The 23111-nt window shown below is 37.4% G+C and overlaps 1 long non-coding RNA gene across 1 annotated transcript in view; it reads left to right on the top strand.

Moving 5' to 3' along the window:
- Window positions 1-5793: 5793 nt before the first annotated feature.
- LOC123382835 overlaps window positions 5794-23111 on the top strand; it is a 42863-nt gene continuing 25545 nt past the window's right edge. The window contains exon 1 of the long non-coding RNA XR_006591877.1: window positions 5794-5892. This is a non-coding gene — a long non-coding RNA (uncharacterized LOC123382835). The remainder of the gene's footprint in view (window positions 5893-23111) is intronic.

Genomic DNA, 23111 nt, shown 5'->3' with positions numbered 1-23111 from the left:
GTTTTTTCTTGTCCCCATATGCCACAGGGAGTTTGCTTTGGATTCCATCACTGCAACAACAAAATTTTTTTTTAATAAACTGAATGAATATAAAGATATAATTGGTTTCATTCAGTGATTCATAAACTGGGCAGCACCTCACTTAGCAAATAGAGGGGAGCTCTGAGGATTGTACAAAATGAAGATTTTTGTGGGCAAAATGAAGACTTTTATGGGCAGAAGGAAGTTGGTAGAAGGAAGTTAAAAGAGTGGATCATTTCAGGCAAGTTTACCTCACCTTACATAAGACAGTGGGTCTTATCATGCAAAGTATATCACTAAGGCTAATCAGAAAATTTCAGACAGATTGGCTTACATTTCACTCCTGAGAGAAACTAAAGCTGCAGTTTGGTTAAGCTTTAAGTCTTGGTGGAGCTTAGCAAAATGACTCCATTTGGGGCATATTGTTTCATTTTAACATAGTACTGGTAATTATTAGATTTTTATCATTCATAACAAAATTTAATAGTACAACAGTATGTATACCAGTATTATGAGTGAGTTTACTTTTACTATTATATCAAGTTCTATTTATGTATATAGGTTTGTGTTTTAGTCCTAATGTGTTATTAGTATTTTATTATTATTTTATTTGTTTCAAGCTTAAACATCTTGAAAATAGGGGTGCCTGGGTGGTTCAGTCGGTTAAGCGGCCGACTTCAGCTCAGGTCACGATCTCGCGGTCCGTGAGTTCGAGCCCCTCGTCAGGCTCTGGGCTGATGGCTCAGAGCCTGGAGCCTGCTTCCGATTCTGTGTCTCCCTCTCTCTCTGCCCCTCCCCCGTTCATGCTCTGTCTCTCTCTGTCTCAAAAATAAATAAAACGTTAAAAAAAATTAAAAAAAAATCTTGAAAATAAAGTCAACACTTTATTACTATTTTTGGCCAAAGCCTAATTTAAAAATCAGGTTACATAGAAAAAGATCTCAATTTTTGGTCTCTTTATAGGATCACATTTTATTAGGAATAATTAGCATATGCTTAATGAAGGGAGCTATCCAAGAATAAGCTCTAAAATTTTGGGAAATGAGCTAGTGTCTTCATTGAGGCTTATTGACAAAATGTTGCGGTAGAAAGAGATTATATCTAAAGACTGTGTAAGAGTATGGATTTAGTCTTGTAATGCTGACATAATTATTAACAGTACTTCCAACCTCAAAAAATGTTCTGTTTGGATAATAAATTATACAATCTTTCAGGTAAAGGAAGCAGAATTTGCTCCTACAAAATATGCCTCTTAGAAATAAGAATTATCTTCAGCTGATTATTTTTTATTTTCTTTTAATGTTCATTTATTTATTTTTGAGAGAGAGTGAGCAAGCACGAGAGAGAGGGAGAGAGAATCCCAACCAAGCTCTGTGCTGTCAGCAAAAGGCTCAAACTCAGGAACCATGAGATCATGACCTGAGCCAATATCAAGAGTCAGATGCTTAACCAACGGAGCCACCCAGGAACCCCTTCAAATGATTATTATTTTTTTTTAATTTTTTTCAACGTTTATTTATTTTTTTGCGACAGAGAGAGACAGAGCATGAACGGGGGAGGGGCAGAGAGAGAGGGAGACACAGAATCGGAAACAGGCTCCAGGCTCTGAGCCATCAGTCCAGAGCCTGAGGTGGGGCTCGAACTCCCGGACCGCGAGATCGTGACCTGGCTGAAGTCGGATGCTTAACCGACTGCGCCACCCAGGCGCCCCTCAAATGATTATTTTTAAGAAACTAAGGACACAAGAGAAGCTCCAAAAAACCAGTAGAAGTTACCTTTTTGTAAGAGACATTTACATTTATAAGAAAATCTCCATTTGTAAGGGTGACTTCCTCTCTACACCAGGAATAGGATGACAAAAATCTGTAAAAACTCTTATCAGTGGAAAAGGTACAGACTTACATCTGCATAACAACCTTATCCTTATTTCCTGGACTGTGCTTGAAAACCTGGCTCCTCCAGCCCAGTCTTCATTTGCCTTTAGCTGGAAATGATATTTAAAGTAATGGCTTGGGTCATTATGTACAGTTACTGCATTTTTCTGGGCATCTACCATGTATACGCGAGGTAAATATATAATTGAATCCAAGTCTGTGTGCCTAATGTGTAGCAAAACCGCTCATCCAGACATCAAGTATGCAGCAAGGAAAGAGTTTATTTGAGAGGCAGCCAAACAAGAAAATGACAGGATAAGCTTCAAATCCACTTCCCTAAGGGAGAGAACAACTTTTTTTCTAAATGTAGTGATTGAGATTACTCCTATTGATGAAAAGGATGGGAAATTTGAGACTGTGCATGAAGAAAGATGGAGCATACACAATGAGCCAACATATATGTAATATACATCCAGTGTTCACTTTGTGGTGGAAACTTAACATCAGAATGAGGAAAAATTTAGGTGCTGACCTCAGGATTATTTTAGGACAAGGAGAAGGGGCTATGGTCATGTTCTGAGAACTGGTATAAACTGGATAGGGTCTTGGGCTCATTATCCTAGGTAAGCAATGCAAGGCCCTGCTTGTTCATGGACTGGAACCATATCAGTTGACCTTGAGTCCAAGCTTCCACGAGACAGATAGTGGTGGATTTGTTAGTGGGCCGTAAAGATACTGAAAGGGCTGGCCTATGCCGGCCTACTCCATCTTGTTCTGTGTCCTTCACCTAGATCACTCCTCCTCCACTTGAGTAACCTACCCCTCACCCATTCAAACTTCCTGATCAAAACACGCCCAGCGACTCGTAACAGGACTCCGACCCTTCCCCAGCCAATCAGCTGAGGCCACAGCCATTACCTCACCAACTGCCCCTAGACCCCTATAAAACCTTTGTGCTTCTGAAACTCGCTCTCTCTCCCCGGTATCTCACCACTGCGTCGGTGCAGGTAGGGATTGAGCTCAAGCTAGCTCGAATAAAGGCTCTTTGCTTTTGCATCGGACTCGCCTCCCTAGTGGTCTTTGGGGATCACGAATTCTGGGCATAACAATACAAAAGCTGATGAAACAGGAAACAGTTTTCTGAAACACAAGCTTTAAATTTTCTGCTACTTTAAAAGTCACTAACTCTGTGGGACATGGTTTTAATCCCCTCTGAGTTATGGTCATTGTTCAATCTTGAAGGAATTGGGATAATGTCTGGTCGGGCTACTTCCCTATCTCCTTGGGTGAGGTAAGTTCTGGGTAAAGAGTGGTTTTTGCAAATCTTAGCTGTAAGCAAAATCCCTTTGATGATTCACATGCCTACATCAGGGCTAAACAGAAGTTTCTAACTTATAGGTCACAGTAGCAAGGGAAATAAAAGCAACATGGAGTCCAATACTTTTTTTTCCCCCTGTTACAAACGTGTTATTAAACTTTGTTTTTCTCCTGTACGTTTGTCTTCTATTACAAGGGGAGTCTCAGCCAGGAACCTACAAGATAGAGGGAAATTATTTTTCTTCCTCTACACTAGCCAAGGCCTAAAGGAGGATAGAATTTAGATAGAAAAGATTCCGTTCTTTAGCAGGTCATTTCTGACTAGAGTTTTATAATATGTGCCCCAAACCAAGTTTCATTCCTATATTCTGAGGTCTCCCTTTTCTTCATTGGGAGAATTTTTCCCTGGTAGTGGGTTAGCATGATTATGCCACCTGTGTTCATTACATCTTTGCCTCATGTACTAGAGGACATATGTAGCTACTGATCACAGGAATTATCCTGCCCATCAATGTGATAGGTGTGAAGAAAAAATAATTGCTAATTGGCCAGGAGAGAAAATTTAAGAGAAATAGCATTTCCCTATTATAAACTTAAAGATTGTAAATAATGACTATCCAGTACATTGAAGCTATCTATAAATAGAGTATGGAGAATAATCATTGACCTCACACAATCAGGTCAGAGGCTCATATCGTAAGGTAAATAAGAAGGAAAAATGCCAGAGAAAAAAACAATTACATATAATATTGTATAACTGAGGACAAGACTGGACCCTTGATAACTGTAGACTGAGTCCTACAGAAAGATAAATGTTACATATAATTTCTCCTTTTAAATGAAAAAAAGTATATGCAAACAACAAACTAAGAAAACTTTAATACTGTTTTCATGAATGAGGTTGAGAGTATTGGACACTATTTAAGTAGGTGATGCATTGCACTGAGGATAGTGAAAAGTGTTTGTATCATAAGGACACATGTCCTTGGGAGGAGAAAATAAAGAAAACAAAGTTGATGTATTTTATGCACTTGTTTAGCTATTTAATATTACTATCAATGAAACAATTGAAATTTACATTAATATGAACAAAGTCAAACTCTTGAAAAACATGACTTTGCCTGATTTTTAAGGAATCTGTGTAACTGAAAGAAGAAAAGCAATGACTAACATTTTTGTAATAACGAAGTGATAAAGCAGATAACGAAGCTTCAGACTTTTCAACTAAGAGACTGGGACTCTGTTCCATTTATTTGAAATGAAAAGCAGGTATTGGACTGTGTTTTAATGGAACATTGACTTGATCACCATTTGGTGTTTCAAAATGGGAACAATGCATTAAATATTTTTAATTAATGCAAAGCACAAGTAAAAAGCCAAAAAGAACCTATCTCTAACTTTACTCCTCTTGAGCACCGTAGGTAATTTTCTCCAGAAATCACCTGTAGTCCATATGAAACTAATTCCTTCATTTAGGAAATCCCCACCTTGTTAACAGTGAGAATGTAAATTTGAAGTACTTTTGACTGGGAAAACTTTATCATAATAAAATGGTTTAATTTCCCTGAGCATGAAATATTCCCCCTAAGGAATGTATCTATTAATGGCATGCTATGATTAATTAATTGGTTCTGGGAACTATTATACCATATTAGTCACTTTCATATTAGTGTTCCCAAGAGTAGAGAATAAAGACAGTGATTGTACTTCTACGTGTCCGGCCATTTCCTGCCAAGACGTTTTGCTGATGTGCAGCTTCAATGCAATTTCCCACAGCGGACTTCTCGTCTGCCTTAGTTCAAGCTTTGTTAGTTTAATGCTTAGAAATGACTCGTGTTCTCACAGAAAATCTTTTCCTCTCATTACTTTTTTGTGATATTATAGACAACAGTGTCCCTTGGGGGCATGACAACAGGGTTATTTACAGTGACATGGTGGCACTCTTGCCCAGGGGGGTTGCCAAAGGGCGAACTTCTTCAGTGTCAATTTCGACCCAGCAGCAGTTTCTGTGGTTGTAAATAATTCTGTCTATTTCGTCTCTAGTCAGGTAACTACTGTCAAATTAAAAAGGTGTTTAAAATTCACAGCACAGTTTTGCTTTTGCATTATATCTGCAATTTGATTGGTGTGATGTATTTTCTTGCATGAATGAGCACATTTATAGACAATTTATTCAACTAGAGAGGCTTACAATTCGTTACATGTCAACCATCTAAATTTATACTGCGATGATATTTGGGTAATATAAGAATGCAGTTTAAGTATGAATTTTACATGTAATAAAATCATTTTCCTAATATTAAAGCATACCTTTCATTAATATCATACACCCATTAAAATGTTGAATTTTGTAAATACAATAACATTACTAAGAAACTGTAACTTGTCAGCCATTTCACTTACATTATTTAATCCTAATAACCTGTCAATAAACCATATATTGTTATATAGGGTAACATCCTCAGACACATAAATAACTTTCCAAAATCCACATGTTTATTAAGTCTATCATATGAATTATCTGACACAAATTTTAACATACAGGTATATCTCATTTTATTGGGCTTGCTTTATTGTGTTTGCAGATACTGTGTTTTTATAAATTGAAGATGTGGCAACCCCATATCCAGCAAGTCTAAAAGTACCATTCTTCCAACAGCATTTGAGCACTTCATGTCTGGTAATTTTGGTAATTCTCACAATATTTCAAACTTTTTCATTATTGTTATATTTGTTATGGTGATCTGTGATTAGTGATCATGACTCACTGAAAGTTCAGATGATGGTTAGCTCTTTTTAGTAATGAAATATTTTTTTTAATTTTTTAAAATTTGTTTTACTTATTTTGAGAGACAGAGAGAGAAGAGAGCACGTGAGGGGTAGAGATAAGGGGAGAGAGAATTCCAAGCAGACTGTGCACTCTCAGTGTGCAGCCCAGTGTGGGGCTTGAACTCACAAACTGTGAGATCATGACCTGAACAGAAAGCAAGAGTTGGTTGCTTAACTGGCTGAGCCACCCAGGCACCCAGTAATAAAATATTTTTTAATTAAGGTATGCACATTGTGTTTTTAGATGTAATACTACTGACAACTTAATACACTAGAGTATTATGTAAACATAACTTTTATAGGCACTGGGAAACCAAAAAATTCTGACTGGCATTGCAGTGGTCTAGAACCAAACCTGCAATATCTCTGAGGTATGCCTGTACTTCTCTCTATGCCATGTTGGTTTCTCACTTTTAAAAGGCATTGAAGAACACTGAGTGAAGGTGAATGGTCTTCGCTTGCATTTTAAGCACTCAAGTGACTGTCACCCTTATTCTCAGATTTACCTTGAGATCAAAAGAAATGCTCTAATCAATTTTCAGTATGACAGACATTCAAATATATGAAGCTAATCATATCACCCCAACATCTCTTCTTTTCCATTTACCTAGTACAGTTGAAGTTAAAGTCAGAGCCAAAGTCCCCAGTAGTTCACAGTATGTTTAATCCACTCCTGTTTGCTAACAGTCCTCTTTATATGTAGTTACCAAGATTTAAAAATATGCTTTTCTCATTTCACAAAAGTGATTGATTTTTTTAAAGAGTACTTCTATGAATGGGACATTAATTCTTTACTTATTTCTTTTTTATGTTTATTTTTGAGAGAGACAGGGAGAGACAGAGTGCAAGCAGGGCAGGGTCAGAGAGAGAGAGAGAGAGAGAGAGAGAGAGAGAGAGGAGAGAGAGAGAAGGAAAGAGACAGGATCCAAAGCAGGCTCCAGGCTTTGAGCTGTCAGCACAGAGCCCCACAAAGGGCTGGAACTCATGAAACATGAGATCAGGACCTGAGCCTAAGTCAGACGCTTACCTGACTGAGCCATCCAGGCACCCCTCTTCAATATTTTCTATGTAGTCTGCATTTTCTGGCTCATTGATTTAGCCAAACCATATAAATCTGTAATGTTTTTTCTATTTTGTAACTCATAATGTATATCTTTCACCTGTGAAAAAACAATACCAATAATATCTGTTCATGAGTGTAGGAAGATGAGATTCAGATCATAATTTTCTAAAAATACTATTAAAACTCAGGAGCTTTTTGCCAATACACTCAGATTTCAGTGAATAAGTACAAATAAAAAGTATTTAAAATGTTGGGGTGCCTGGGTGGCTCGGTTGGTTGGCTCAGGTCATGATCTCGCGGTTTGTGAGTTCAAGCCCTAAGTCAGGCTCTGTGCTGACAGCTCAGAGCCTGGAGCCTGCTTCGGATTCTGTGTTTCGCTCTTTCTCTGCCCCTCCCCTGCTCATGCTCCATCTCTATCTGTCTCAAAAATAAATAATAAAAAAAACATTTAAAAAAGAGTATCTAAAATGTTGATAAAATATCGATAATTAATATCAATTTATTTTCGTTTTTCAGTTTATTAGGCAAGGTTTATTAATTGATAAACCAGTTTTTTTTTTCATTTACTTATAAGTGAGAAATGGATCTTAAAAATCAACATACCCTTTTCTTCTTGGACAAGATTTTTAAAGTTAATAGCACATATAGATACATACATCACCAAAAATTTACCTAAAAAATTATTTTTTTACCTTATATGGTTGATCTTGTTTATAAGTACATTTAGTTAAGTTAAACATATTTAACTCATTATTGTTTCTTTTTAAGAAACATTTTTTCTTTAATGCTTTCTTTGATGCTTATTTATTTATTTTGAGAGAGAGAGAGAGAGAGAGAGAGAGAGAGAGAACATGCCTGAGCAAGTGGGAGAGGAGCAGAGAGAGGAGAGAGAAAATCCCAAGAAGACTCTGCCTGTTAGTGCAGAGCCCAACTTCAAGAACCGTGAGATAAGGCCTGAGCTGAAATCAAGAGTGGGGTGCTTAACTGGCAGAGCCATGAAGGCTCTCCTCTTTAGTGTTTTCTTTATTGCTTTACCGTCCTTGTTTTGAATTGGGAGACAATATTTAACAAGAATTACGCATTTCAAAAAATAAAATAAAAATAATTTTAAGTTGGAGGAAAATGCAAAGAATGGCAACATTAGGATTGCTTTAATTCTTTGAATTTTGTGTTAAACAGCGCTTTCGGATTATAGGAAATTAAATTTAAGAACACTCTCAATTTAAATGAGGAATGAATATCAATTTGAATGCATTAATTTTATTTTCAATTAACTAAACAAAGAAGGGTAAAAAATCATAAATTATAATAAAAAAGGAATTTTAGATCAAAAGATAAGATAGTTAATTATTCCAGAGAATCCCATATGGGAAAATTTCAAAGATAACTGTAATATTAATTAATGTAATTAATTAACACAATAGAACCTAGCCTATATGTAAATGTCTGTTGGTATAAATAAGGTTCTTTGATTGGAAAATACTGTCCCCAGGAGAATGAACTAATATCAAATTAATACCTTGGCTTTACTAATTGTCAACATGTTTCAAATAAATACTGTTTATAGGCACTTTAGATCTACTAATTCAGAGTAAGACACTTTCCTTATACTAAAGAACATTAATAAACTTAAATATAGGTAAAGTTAATTTGCAATTAAATGATAGACATAACAAATATTATTTTTATTATATATTTTTTCTGACCAATAAAATACAAATTAAGGTCTACTAAAATACAAGTTAGTTCTGTGAAGACTTGAACCAAACTCTACGTTGTTCTTTTAGGCTCTGATTGAAGTTCCAAAAAGCCAACACTTTGTCACTAATAAAATACAATGTGGTTCACATATATAAAGCAAAAACAAAACAAAGTGAACCTAGACAAAACTAAACATTGACCAATTCATGTACTGTGGACTGCATTTGCTATTATTTTTGTAGATGAATATATTTACAGTAAAACCTTGGTGTGTGAGCATAATATATACCAGAAACACTTGTAATCCAAAGCACTTGTATATCAAAGCATATTTCAAGAACCATTTGCTCAGTTGTGATCATGTGACGTTTGGTGTCACAGTCTACTCATACCGCAAGACATGGCTTGTTTATCAAGTTAAAATTTATTAGAAATATTTGCTCGTCTTGTGGAACACTCACAGAACAAGTTATTCACAATCCAAGGTTTGACTGTATTTCCTAACTTCTTCCCAGCTACAGACATTAACTATCATATACCTATGTATTTATTTCTTTTTCTACAGAACAAAGTGTTAGAATTCAGGAAGAGTAAGAGTGACATTAACTTTACTTTTATTATTTAAGAATCTTCTTTCATGGAGAAAATTAGTAAGTAATGGGTCATAACCCAAGTATAAATAATAAATACACTAAAGAGTGTTATAAAACATATTTTTAAATCAAATCCACCCATGTCCGTATGACAAGAAAGAACACATTTATAGAGGAGATATTTTCTTTTATAATCTTTTATAAATATATTTGGAAGATAAAAGGCATGGTTTTGTCAAAATTTCAGATGAAAAATTAACAAAAAATTTTGAATATTTGTAAAAATAGTGGTTTTCAGAATACTGATTTATAGCCATAATATAAAAAAATACCATTTTGATGTTCTTTCATCTGATAAAATTTCCATATTATGCATATAATATTTGTTAGTTGTGAGGAAGATGGCGGCGTAGGAGGACGCTGGGCTCACCGCGCGTCCTGCTGATCACTGAGATTCCACCTACACCTGCCTAAATAACCCAGAAAACCGCCAGAGGATTAGCAAACGGAGTCGCCGGAGCCAAGCGCAGACGAGAGGCCCACGGAAGAGGGTAGGAAGGGCGGCAAGGCGGTGCGCGCTCCACGGACTGGCAGGAGGGAGCCAGGGCGGAGGGGCGGCTCGCAGGCCAAGCAGAGCCCCCGAGTCTGGCTGGCAAAAGCGGAGGGGCCTGACGGACTGTGTTATGACAGCAAGCGCGACTTAGCGTCTGGGAGGTCATAAGTTAACAGCCCTGCTCAGAAAGCGGGAAGGCTGGAAGACAAAGGGAAGGAGAGCTGCTGAGCCCCCTGACGACAGAGCTCAGTTTGGTGGGGAACAAAGGCGCTCGCCAGCGCCATCTCCCCCGCCCATCCCCCAGCCAAAATCCCAAAGAGAACCAGATCCTGCCAGGGAACTTGCTCGATCCGGGCAAACACCCAACTCTGTGCTTCTGCGGAGCCAAACCTCCAGCAGCGGATCTGACTCCCTCCCGCTGTCACAGGGCCCCTCCTGAAGTGGATCACCTAAGGAGAAGGGAGCTAAGCCTGCCCCTCCAGCCCCCATGCACCTTGCCTACCCACCCCAGCTAATATGCCAGATCCCCAGCATCACAAGCCTGGCAGTGTGCAAGTAGCCCAGACAGGCCACGCCACCCCACAGTGAATCCCGCCCCTAGGAGAGGGGAAGAGAAGGCACACACCAGTCTGAATGTGGCCCCAGCGGTGGGCTGGGAGCAGACATCAGGTCTGACTGCGGCTCCGCCCACCAACTCCAGTTATACACCACAGCACAGGGGAAGTGCCCTGCAGGTCCTCACCACGCCAGGGACTATCCAAAATGACCAAGCGGAAGAATTCCCCTCAGAAGAATCTCCAGGAAATAACAACATCTAATGAGCTGATCAAAAAGGATTTAAATAATATAACAGAAAGTGAATTTAGAATAATAGTCATAAAATTAATCGCTGGGCTTGAAAACAGTATATAGGACAGCAGAGAATCTCTTGATACAGAGATCAAGGGACTAAGGAGCAGTCACGAGGAGCTGAAAAATGCTTTAAAGGAAATGCATAACAAAATGGAAACCACCACGGCTCGGATTGAAGAGGCAGAGGAGAGAATAGGTGAACTAGAAGATAAAGTTATGGAAAAAGAGGAAGCTGAGAAAAAGAGAGATAAACAAATCCAGGAGTATGAGGGGAAAATTAGAGAACTAAGTGATACACTAAAAAGAAATAATATACGCATAATTGGTATCCCAGAGGAGGAAGAGAGAGGGAAAGGTGCTGAAGGGGTACTTGAAGAAATAATAGCTGAGAACTTCCCTGAACTGGGGAAGGAAAAAGGCATTGAAATCCAAGAGGCACAGAGAACTCCCTTCAGACGTAACTTGAATCGATCTTCTGCACGACATATCATAGTGAAACTGGCAAAATACAAGGATAAAGAGAAAATTCTGAAAGCAGCAAGGGGTAAACGTGCCCTCACATATAAAGGGAGACCTATAAGACTCGTGACTGATCTCTCTTTGAAACTTGGCAGGCCAGAAAGAATTGGCAGGAGATTTTCAGGGTGCTAGACAGAAAAAATATGCAGCCGAGAATCCTTTATCCAGCAAGTCTGTCATTTAGAATAGAAGGAGAGATAAAGGTCTTCCCAAACAAACAAAAACTGAAGGAGTTTGTCACCACTAAACCAGCCCTACAAGAGATCCTAAGGGGGACCCTGTGAGACAAAGTCCCAGAGACATCACTACAAGCATAAAACATACAGACATCACAATGACTCTAAACCTGTATCTTTCTATAATAACACTGAATGTAAATGGATTAAATGCGCCAACCAAAAGACATAGGGTATCAGAATGGATAAAAAAACAAGACCCATCTATTTGCTGTCTACAAGAGACTCATTTTAGACCTGAGGACACCTTTAGATTGAGAGTGAGGGGATGGAGAACTAGTTATCATGCGACTGGAAGCCAAAAGAAAGCTGGAGTAGCCATACTTATATCAGACAAACTAGACTTTAAATTAAAGGCTGTAACAAGAGATGAAGAAGGACATTATATAATAGTTACAGGGTCTATCCATCAGGAAGAGCTAACAATTATAAATGTCTATGTGCCGAATACCGGAGCCCCCAAATATATAAAACAATTACTCATAAACATAAGCAACCTTATTGATAAGAATGTGGTAATTGCAGGGGACTTTAACACCCCACTTACAGAAATGGATAGATCATCTAGACACACGGTCAATAAAGAAACAAGGGCCCTGAATGAGACATTGGATAAGATGGACTTGACAGATATATTTAGAACTCTGCATCCCAAAGCAACAGAATATACTTTCTTCTCGAGTGCACATGGAACATTCTCCAAGATAGATCATATACTGGGTCACAAAACAGCCCTTCATAAGTTTACAAGAATTGAAATTATACCATGCATACTTTCAGACCACAATGCTATGAAGCTTGAAATCAACCACAGAAAAAAGTCTGGAAAACCTCCAAAAGCATGGAGGTTAAAGAACACCCTACTAACGAATGAGTGGGTCAACCAGGCAATTAGAGAAGAAATTAAAAAATATATGGAAACAAACGAAAATGAAAATACAACAATCCAAACGCTTTGGGACGCAGCGAAGGCAGTCCTGAGAGGAAAATACATTGCAATCCAGGCCTATCTCAAGAAACAAGAAAAATCCCAAATACAAAATCTAACAGCACACCTAAAGGAACTAGAAGCAGAACAGCAAAGGCAGCCTAAACCCAGCAGAAGAAGAGAAATAATAAAGATCAGAGCAGAAATAAACAATATAGAATCTAAAAAACTGTAGAGCAGATCAACGAAACCAAGAGTTGGTTTTTTGAAAAAATAAACAAAATTGACAAACCTCTAGCCAGGCTTCTCAAAAAGAAAAGGGAGATGACCCAAATAGATAAAATCATGAATGAAAATGGGATTATTGCAACCAATCCCTCAGAGATACAAACAATTATCAGGGAATACTATGAAAAATTATATGCCAACAAATTGGACAACCTGGAAGAAATGGACAAATTCCTGAACACCCACACTCTTCCAAAACTCAATCAGGAGGAAATAGAAAGCTTGAACAGACCCATAACCAGTGAAGAAATTGAATCGATTATCAAAAATCTCCCAACAAATAAGAGTCCAGGACCAGATGGATTCCCAGGGGAGTTCTACCAGACGTTTAAAGCAGAGATAATACCTATCCTTCTCAAGCTATTCCAAGAAATAGAAAGGGAAGGAAAACTTCCAGACTCATTCTATGAAGCCAGTATTACTTTGATTCCTAAACCAGACAGAGACCCAGTAAAAAAAGAGAACTACAGGCCAATATCCCTGATGAATATGGATGCAAAAATTCTCAATAAGATACTAGCAAATCCAATTCAACGGCATATAAAAAGAATTATTCACCATGATCAAGTGGGATTCATTCCTCGGATGCAGGGCTGGTTCAACATTCGCAAATCAATCAACGTGATACATCACATTAACAAAAAAAAAGAGAAGAACCATATGATCCTGTCAATCGATGCAGAAAAGGCCTTTGACAAAATCCAGCACCCTTTCTTAATAAAAACCCTTGAGAAAGTCAGGATAGAAGGAACATACTTAAAGATCATAAAAGCCATTTATGAAAAGCCCACAGCTAACATCATCCTCAACGGGGAAAAACTGAGAGCTCTCTCCCTGAGATCAGGAACACGACAGGGATGCCCACTCTCACCGCTGCTGTTTAACATAGTGCTGGAAGTTCTAGCATCAGCAATCAGACAACAAAAGGAAATCAAAGGCATCAAAATTGGCAAAGATGAAGTCAAGTTTTCGCTTTTTGCAGATGACATGATATTATACATGGAAAATCCGATAGACTCCACCAAAAGTCTGCTAGAACTGATACAGGAATTCAGCAAAGTTGCAGGATACAAAATCAATGTACAGAAATCAGTTGCATTCTTATACACTAACAATGAAGCAACAGAAAGACAAATAAAGAAACTGATCCCATTCACAATTCACCAAGAAGCATAAAATACCTAGGAATAAATCTAACCAAAGATGTAAAGGATCTGTATGCTGAAAACTATAGAAAGCTTATGAAGGTAATTGAAGAAGATTTAAAGAAATGGAAAGACATTCCCTGCTCATGGATTGGAAGAATAAATATAGTCAAAATGTCAATACTACCCAAAGCTATCTACACATTCAATGCAATCCCAATCAAAATTGCACCAGCATTCTTTTTGAAACTAGAACAAGCAATCCTAAAATTCATATGAAACCACAAAAGGCCCCGAATAGCCAAAGTAATTTTGAAGAAGAAGACCAAAGCAGGAGGCATCACAATCCCAGACTTTAGCCTCTACTACAAAGCTGTCATCATCAAGACAGCATGGTATTGGCACAAAAACAGACACATAGACCAATGGAATAGAATAGAAACCCCAGAACTAGACCCACAAACATATGGCCAACTCATCTTTGACAAAGCAGGAAAGAACATCCAATGGAAAAAAGACAGCCTCTTTAACAAATGGTGCTGGGAGAACTGGGCAGCAACATGCAGAAGGTTGAAACTAGACCACTTTCTCACACCATTCACAAAAATAAACTCAAAATGGATAAAGGACCTGAATGTGAGACAGGAAACCATCAAAACCTTAGAGGAGAAAGCAGGAAAAGACCTCTCTGACCTCAGCCGTAGCAATCTCTTACTCGACACGTCCCCAAAGGCAAGGGAATTAAAAGCAAAAGTGAATTACTGGGACCTTATGAAGATAAAAAGCTTCTGCACAGCAAAGGAAACAACCAACAAAACTAAAAGGCAACCAACGGAATGGGAAAAGATATTTGCAAATGACATATCAGACAAAGGGCTAGTATCAAAATCTATAAAGAGCTCACCAAACTCCACAGCCGAAAAACAAATAACCCAGTGAAGAAATGGGCAGAAAACATGAATAGACACTTCTCTAAAGAAGACATCCGGATGGCCAACAGGCACATGAAAAGATGTTCAGCGTCGCTCCTTATCAGGGAAATACAAATCAAAACCATACTCAGGTATCACCTCACGCCAGTCAGAGTGGCCAAAATGAACAAATCAGGAGACTATAGATGCTGGTGAGGATGTGGAGAAACGGGAACCCTCTTGCACTGTTGGTGGGAATGCAAAGTGGTGCAGCCGCTCTGGAAAGCAGTGTGGAGGTTCCTCAGAAAATTAAAAATAGACCTACCCTATGACCCAGCAGTAGCACTGCTAGGAATTTATCCAAGGGATACAGGAGTACTGATGCATAGGGCCACTTTTACCCCAATGTTCATAGCAGCACTCTCAACAATAGCTAAAATATGGAAAGAGCCTAAATGTCCATCAACTGATGAATGGATAAAGAAATTGTGGTTTATATACACAATGGAATACTACGTGGCAATGAGAAAAAATGAAATATGGCCTTTTGTAGCAACGTGGATGGAACTGGAGAGTGTGATGCTAAGTGAAATAAGCCATACAGGGAAAGACAGATACCATATGGTTTCACTCTTTTGTGGATCCTGAGAAACTTAACAGGAACCCATGGGGGAGGGGAAGGAAAAAAAAAAAAAGAGGTTAGAGTGGGAGAGAGCCAAAGCATAAGAGACTGTTAAAAACTGAGAACAAACTGAGGGTTGATGGGGGGTGGGAGGGAGGAGAGGGTGGGTGATGGGTATTGAGGAGGGCACCTTTTGGGATGAGCACTGGGTGTTGTATGGAAACCAATTTGACAATAAATTTCATATATAAAATAAAAAAAATAATATTTGTTAGTTGTAACACATAGCATGAAAAAGTTTTTTCCCCTTCAATTTAGAATTCAAGTCAGAATTCCTTACATCCATGGGATGAAAAGAAAATGGAAAACAGGTTCAGTCAAGTGCCTTTAAATGAATTTTCTAAATGCCTGAGTGTCAAATAATGGCTATTATATATATTATAAAGTTACTATGTGAACTTGGACCAATCAAACTTTGTCTCTAATGTATCTCCTGTATTAAATAGGAATAATAATACCTCCAGTGCTTAATTCCGTACATTGTCATATAAATGCCATACAAATGTGCAGCTAAGGTGCTTTTAAAAATACAGGGTTAGGGGCGCCTGGTTGGCTCAGTCGGTTAAGCGTCCGACTTCGGCTCAGGTCATGATCTCGCGGTCCGTGAGTTCGAGCCCCACATCAGGCTCTGGGCTGACAGTTCAGAGCCTGGAGCCTGTTTCAGATTCTGTGTCTCCCTCTCTCTCTGACCCTCCCCCATTCATGCTCTGTCTCTGTCTCAAAAATAAATAAACGTTAAAAAAAATACAGGGTTAAAGTAAAGGCACATAATTTAATTTAATAAGTTTTTTCCCTACTATAAATACTAGGGGTCTGTACCAAGAAGGTATTCATTTTCTAAAAGAAAAATGTAACTCATGTTAAAATGACCAAAAGCTCTTTGAAAACTTGGTCGCAGCCACTTCAGGGCTCTGGACACCCCACTCCTGCTCCTGACTCCCCATGGTTTCCTCTCCCCCAAGAACAAGTTGATCGGAAGCCACCCACCGACATGCAGACACTGGGAAGACACCCGTAGAACCAGGGGTGGCGACTGACCAAATTAGATTACTTAAACCCACCACAATGTAAAATTTGGGGGTAAGACATGTGCCCACTTCTCAGAGGCCCAAAGGAAAATAATCTCAAAGTCATTAGTGACTAGTTTAGTTGCCTCCCAAGACTCAGAATCTCCTTATGGTGAGAACTCCTTGTGGTTAAGTTTCAAAGGGCCGGTTTCAGAAAAGGATCCACAAGGACTCATTGATTTGCACAATTCTTTTGAGATTGTTAAGGAAATTCTATCAGTATTGAGCCAGGAGTAGAGGTTGAAGTCACCATTGTAGATTCTTCGGTCGACCTTTTTAATATATTATCAGTTGTTTAAAAATAAATAAATAAAAATGATAACAACAACAAAAAAGCAACATCCAAGAAAAGGTGGAAAATGAATTACAAAATTTGGTAAACATATTTAGAAAACTTGGGGTCTTTTATCCCCACCTCTTGCTACCATTGTCTTGATTATTCTAATAGAACTTTACTGCATTTAATTTGCTACTCTTGGAGTTCATTTAGGTTTTACCTATATTAAAAGAGGGAACACTTCTAAGCTATACAGCATTCTTCCTATCTCATGTTAATAACTCAATACAAGTTAGCTGGAAACAATAGTTATAGTAGTCATAATACCACTGCCAAATTCTCACGCTGAAATTTCCTCCACTCAGAGGCATGGATACAGTCTTCCAAATGACTCCTTTTTAAAATAGCCACATCAAGCATCTCTTTTGGTTGTTCCATTTGTTTCTAAGAAACTTTCTCTCTACTTCCATGTAACTAGCTCTTCACAAGTGATTGGAAAGCTAAAACATCCTGATAAAAAGTTCCTTTGTCTGCATGCAAAAGATTTTCTGAGGGTCTGTCTGATATCTTAACTAGAATTGAATCCATATATTATTGCCTTGATGTCTGAAACAAATTGATCTAAAGTAATGTTAATGACTTGCTGTTTGCAGTGGGGGGATGGGGACAGGCATAGGATGGGGTAGTCAAACTTAGGTATAAGCATTTGGATTAAACAGAACAACCCATCAGGTTGTTTTGCTGTGAACACTGTGCTGTGCCTTCCTGCATTATCTACAGCCAATTACATTATTGGTTTAAAAAATAACCAGTTACAAACTGCACTTGCTATTTTTTACTGTAGTTTTTACCCTTGTTTGTAGCTTTAACACATATATGAATAGACTAACAAGAGGTCGTAGAAGAGGAGATGAAAAAGTCAAGATGATAAAATTTCAGAAATAGTGCATGAGCAAGAATATAGGTGTCATCAAAAAACAAACATTTTGCAGGTGAGATCTAGAACAGCAAGGTTGAAAACACTGGAATTATTGTGGCAATATAGAGGGAAATCAATGACAACAAAATCGTTTTATCAAAACAATTCCGAAATGAGATTGTGTAGAAATAGCACAGCCTGTTAGATTCTTCTTAGATATGCAATGTAAATGGATAACTGGGAGTAATAGAGGGCAACAGAACAAAATATTGTGAGTTAAATTATCAAGTGTTAAGAAATTAGATAATCAGGAAAAAAGTAGAACTAGAAAACTAAAATTTCTAACATTGAATTTTGAAGTGGCACGTGTTGACCAAGAAGACAGCGATATTATAGAGCAACCAAAAGCATTTATTTGGGGTCTTAGGGATTGCAATCCTGGAGACAAAGTCAACTGAAATCCTTGTGTTGTATATGTAAGACTTATGGCATGGGATTTTTCCAGCACAATCATAGGACTAAATACACAGTTTCCGTGAAGCTACTGTTTCAGTACAGGGCCCACAATTTATAAGGAAACATGGATATGAATGTGGAAAACAAGAAAAAATGGCAACCCATAAGAGTGGAACCCACATTAAGGGATTAAATCTGAATCTCTCACTGCTGCCCAGTAGTAGAAGTAAGATACTTCTATCTCACTTCTGATAGAAGTATCCTCTGGCACAACACGGAGCCCTTCATCATGAAGCCGGACCAGGATTCAAGGAACTGAAGCAGAGGATTCCAGAGATGGAGTTGCTGTGGACCCTGTTGCTGCCCACAGAAATCACGTGAGCCAGCAGATAAATAATGACATTGTGTTTGAGCTGCAAAGGCCCTCAAGCCCTGTATACACCTTCCAGTGCAAATCAAGGCAGCCGCTGCTTCCCTTATGCCCTGAAATTCTTACACAAAATGTCTCTTGTGACCTACTTGATAACCTTGGAGTATGAAAAGAAGAGAATTCTAGAGATGTGGTTTTCTAAACGGACACAGTGCAAATCTACCTCAAAAGAGACTTTAAACATTGCATAAATCACAAGTTAGATGCCTTCATTAACACCAGAATATAGTTTTCTCAACAGCAATGATCCTCATTTCCACTTTTTTTAGCTTTCTAAAATTATGAAATTAATGTACGCTTAGCATCATCACGAAATGCTTCTGCTCTGAAATCACAAGCCACAATATACCTACTCTGTTTCCTCCAATTGCTATGACACTAATATCTCCATTACACCTATTTTTTCTTGAATGTCTTTAATCTTTGTTGAGTGTTTGTTTGAAATATTCTGTTTATGTTATCCCTAACTCTTTCCAAATTCAAAACAAAATAATGCATGTCAGAGAAGGATGATAAATACATGTACACATGTATGCAAACATGTATGCCTCAGGGCTGATGTGCTGTGTGTGTTTGAGAATGACAGTGAGGAAATGTTCATAACGAATACTGCTACATCATCCAAAATGTTATATTCAAGATGGCATATAGGTTACACTATAATAAGCACAATTTTGGATTGTTGTTGGTCATGATTAGAAAAGACAATATTAGTGGGGCACGTGGGTAGCTCAGTCAGTTGAGTGTCCGACTTCAACTAAGTTCCTGATCTTGTGGTTTGCGAGTTCGAGCTCCACATCAGGCTCACTGCTGTCAGTGTGGAGCCTGCTTCTGACCCTCTGTCCTCCACCTCTCTTTCTACCCCTCCCCCACGTGTGTATTCTGTCTCTCAAAAATAAACCTTAAAAAATAAAAGAAAAGACAAAATTAGTAAATAACTTTCATAACTTCTTGTTGGACGAATAAAAATATTTTTCTTCAATCTTTGTATCTAATCAGACACCTCCCCTAGAAGAAAGAATCGTTCACCCAAACCACATACTGAAAAATATGGGAAAGTACAAAAGAAAGAATAGTGGAGGGGAGAAAATATGAAGTAACAATTGTAATATGAAATACTGAGATTTTAAAAAAAAGATCTGGAAAGATTTAATCTACTTAAAGAAATTAGTTAAAGCTAACAAACGTTGAAAAATAATCTCCTGTCTTTTCTTCTCAAAAGTAAGTCCTTTTCCAAAATTAAATGTAATAATATTAAATGTCAGTTAATGGTAAAGCTGCCACCACAAGTATTTAAAGAACCCTATGAGTTCAGAAAGTCCATTGGAGCAGCTCTTAATATGTAAATTACTGGGGAAAAACAAAAGAACAAAATAAACAGGAAAGTTATTTATGTTTAAAACTCATCAGTGCTCCCAAAACTTATGTTGTTCTCTTAGATTTCCTCACAGTCTGTTATATTTATGAGTTTTCTCAAAACTGTGTTTATTGTTCTGAAAATACATGAAAGGTGTTGACATCTGGCACCACTCTAACTAGGCCTACTGTCAGATGGGAACAATTATAATAAATAACTTGGAGGTGCTTGTCAATTTCATTTAAACTCGCTAGTTTCAACAACATATCAAAGTTTGAGATTGTCACTACACTTCTGCAAATTTGAAATTGAATTGTTCAAAATATTTTAAAAGTCAGACTTTTTTAAAGTTGTAATACAGATCTTGCTACGTTTAAACAGAAAATAACTTTTCAATTACTTGTGACAAATGATAAGGGGCCACTTAGAAAGGAAATTGATTCCCAGAGGTTAAGATGGCTTTGCTAAGAATAAGACATGCAATGTAAAATTTTCTTTCTAGTGTAATTTACTGTCAGACTATCACTTTAGGAAAATGAGATCACTAAACTTTTCGTAATATCATTTTTAACAAAGTGGAAAAGGTGGACTGAGGCATTATTAAATTTGGTGTATACAGACCTACATGTATAATTTATGCAAAGGCTATTGATTACTATTTTAATGCCATCCTGGAGAAAAAGCTCTTACAGGGATGCAGTAGAACCAAAAATAGTTTTTGGCAAACTCACTTGATCTTTCTTCAAATGATTTTGATAAAGATGTACAAAGAAAGAATTAAACTGGGGATAAATGATAGCAATAGAGTTGTTACTCTATTCAAGATGAATAATATTTACAATATCTTATTTAGGATGGGTTAAAAGAACATGGTAAAATATCACAGTGGTTACTCATAATTCTGAAGATAGCATTAGAAAAAAAGATACCGAATTCAGTATGGGCTAGATACCAAAGTGGAAAGAAGCTAAGCATGTGGAAAGATGAAGCTAAATACTAGTCTAAAATTGCATGAAGATTTAGCCTGAACAAACACAAGAATGAGAATCAGAAAATGATATATCCACATAGAAAAGCAACAATTAGGCCAAATTGGACTGGAAAGGTTAATCATGGGTAAAATTCAGTCCAATTCACATGATGTGTCAAATTTCCACAATGTTACCATACTAAGTTGAAGGATCATTCTGCACTCAAGATACTTACTCAAAGACCATGGAAATAATATGGAATAAAATATTACTCAAAGAAGATGGCAAGAAACAAGCAAAATCAAATTATCTTATTCCCAAACAAAACTATATTGCATATAACATAAACATTTCATGGATATTTAAGATAAAACACATTCAGTTCTAAAAACAGTAACAACAGGGGTACCTGGGAGGCTGGGTCTGTTGAGTGTCCAACTTTAGCTCAGGTCACACTCACAGTCTGTGAGTTCGAGCCCCACATCTGGCTCTGGGCTGACAGCTCAGAGCCTGGAGCCTGCTTCAGGTTCTGTGTCTCCCTCTCTCTCTGCCCCCTCTACCACTCGTGCTCTGTCTCTCTCTCTTTCTCAAAAATAAATAAACATTAAAAAAATTTTAAAACATTAACAATAGACCTCATGGCTGTGGTCCCAGACTTGTTGTAGAAAAGGAAGAGCTATGTAATTACAGTCCTTTGCCATGTGGGGTACTCCAGTAGAAAAATTTTAAAAGTATTAATGGGGCACTTGGATAGTTGAGTCAGTTAAGCATCCAATTCTTGATTTTGGCTCAGATCACAATCTCACAGTCATGGGATCGTGGGGCTCCATGCTGGGTGTGGAGCCTGCTTAAGATTCTCTCTCTCTCTCTCTCTCTCTCTCTCTCTCTCTTTCCATCTGCTTCTTTCTCTTCCTCCCCCCCCCAAAAAAAATTCTTTATGGCTTTATCCCCTTATTATACTATATATATATAGATATAGATGATATAGATAGATATATAGATAATTTTTCAATAGTATAATCTTTGAAATTACCACCAAAATAAATTTGAGAAGCCTATCTATATAAAAATAAAATACTTTTCTGGTTTATTTGTTAAACTACTTTTCAACTTTGAATAAGACTATTAAACGCAGTCAATGATTTTCAGAGGCAGATCTAAAATGTGTTAACCTACCAAATTCACTATGTCATATACATGCGTGTATACACATGCATACGTGTAATAATTACTGTATCAGAAACCGTTGTAGTGTCTTCTGTTTCTGGAATCTCTTCATAAGCCTCATGTTGACAGGGCCAATTCCATTTATTCAGGCTCAGTAGATAATTTGGGAATGAATGGATAAAAGTTCATAAGAAATGTAAAGCCAAAGCAAACGTTTTGTTTAAACTCTCCTAGCTATACACACTTCCCCTTGTAACTCATCCTTTTTTTTCCTTACAATAATTTTATTCCAATTATTTCCAGGACATGGTCTAGGACCATGATGACAGTTTGGAAGGTGATTTGAACATGTTTGATTTCTCCCAAGTGAAGTAAATTTTACAATATTGGCAGGCTTCAAGAAAAGATTTTTACCCTTATACCTTACTCAGGTGGGATAAATAAATTCTATCAATAAAGCATTTTATTAACTCTGCTTACAGTGTATACAGTAGTCATTTGTTTTGTCAATAAATTGCTGATTTTTATTAGTCATGCCATTTTAAACAGAGCATAAAATGCAGCTGCATAATAACCTTAGGCAGAAAGGAAAAGCTTTTACTGACATTATTTAAAAAAAAATACTGGAGAAGGTGAAAATGTGACTAGTAAAATAAAGATTCGGTCAGCATAGCAAGAACTCCACAGTTAGTGTAAAAAAGAGAATCATGCAATTTTACTGGTTAGCTCAAATTCTGCTTGTATTGATATGCATCATATATTGGTATAAAATTACTTATTTTTTGAGTAACAGCCTGATAAATATATTTTGAATGAATCCATATTAATAAGTATCTATATATGTTATGATTCATTTTGCAAGAATCTAAGTTTCACATGTCAAGATTTTAGTTTCTTTCTTATCATTTTCCTAATATGAGAATTTAATGCTACAAATTCCCCTTTACTTAACATG

This window comes from Felis catus, chromosome F1 (genome assembly GCF_018350175.1).
Source record: "Felis catus isolate Fca126 chromosome F1, F.catus_Fca126_mat1.0, whole genome shotgun sequence".
Classification (NCBI taxonomy): Eukaryota; Metazoa; Chordata; class Mammalia; order Carnivora; family Felidae; genus Felis; species Felis catus.
Note: the sequence above shows the minus strand (reverse complement) of the source record. Positions and strands in the feature narration are given on the sequence as shown.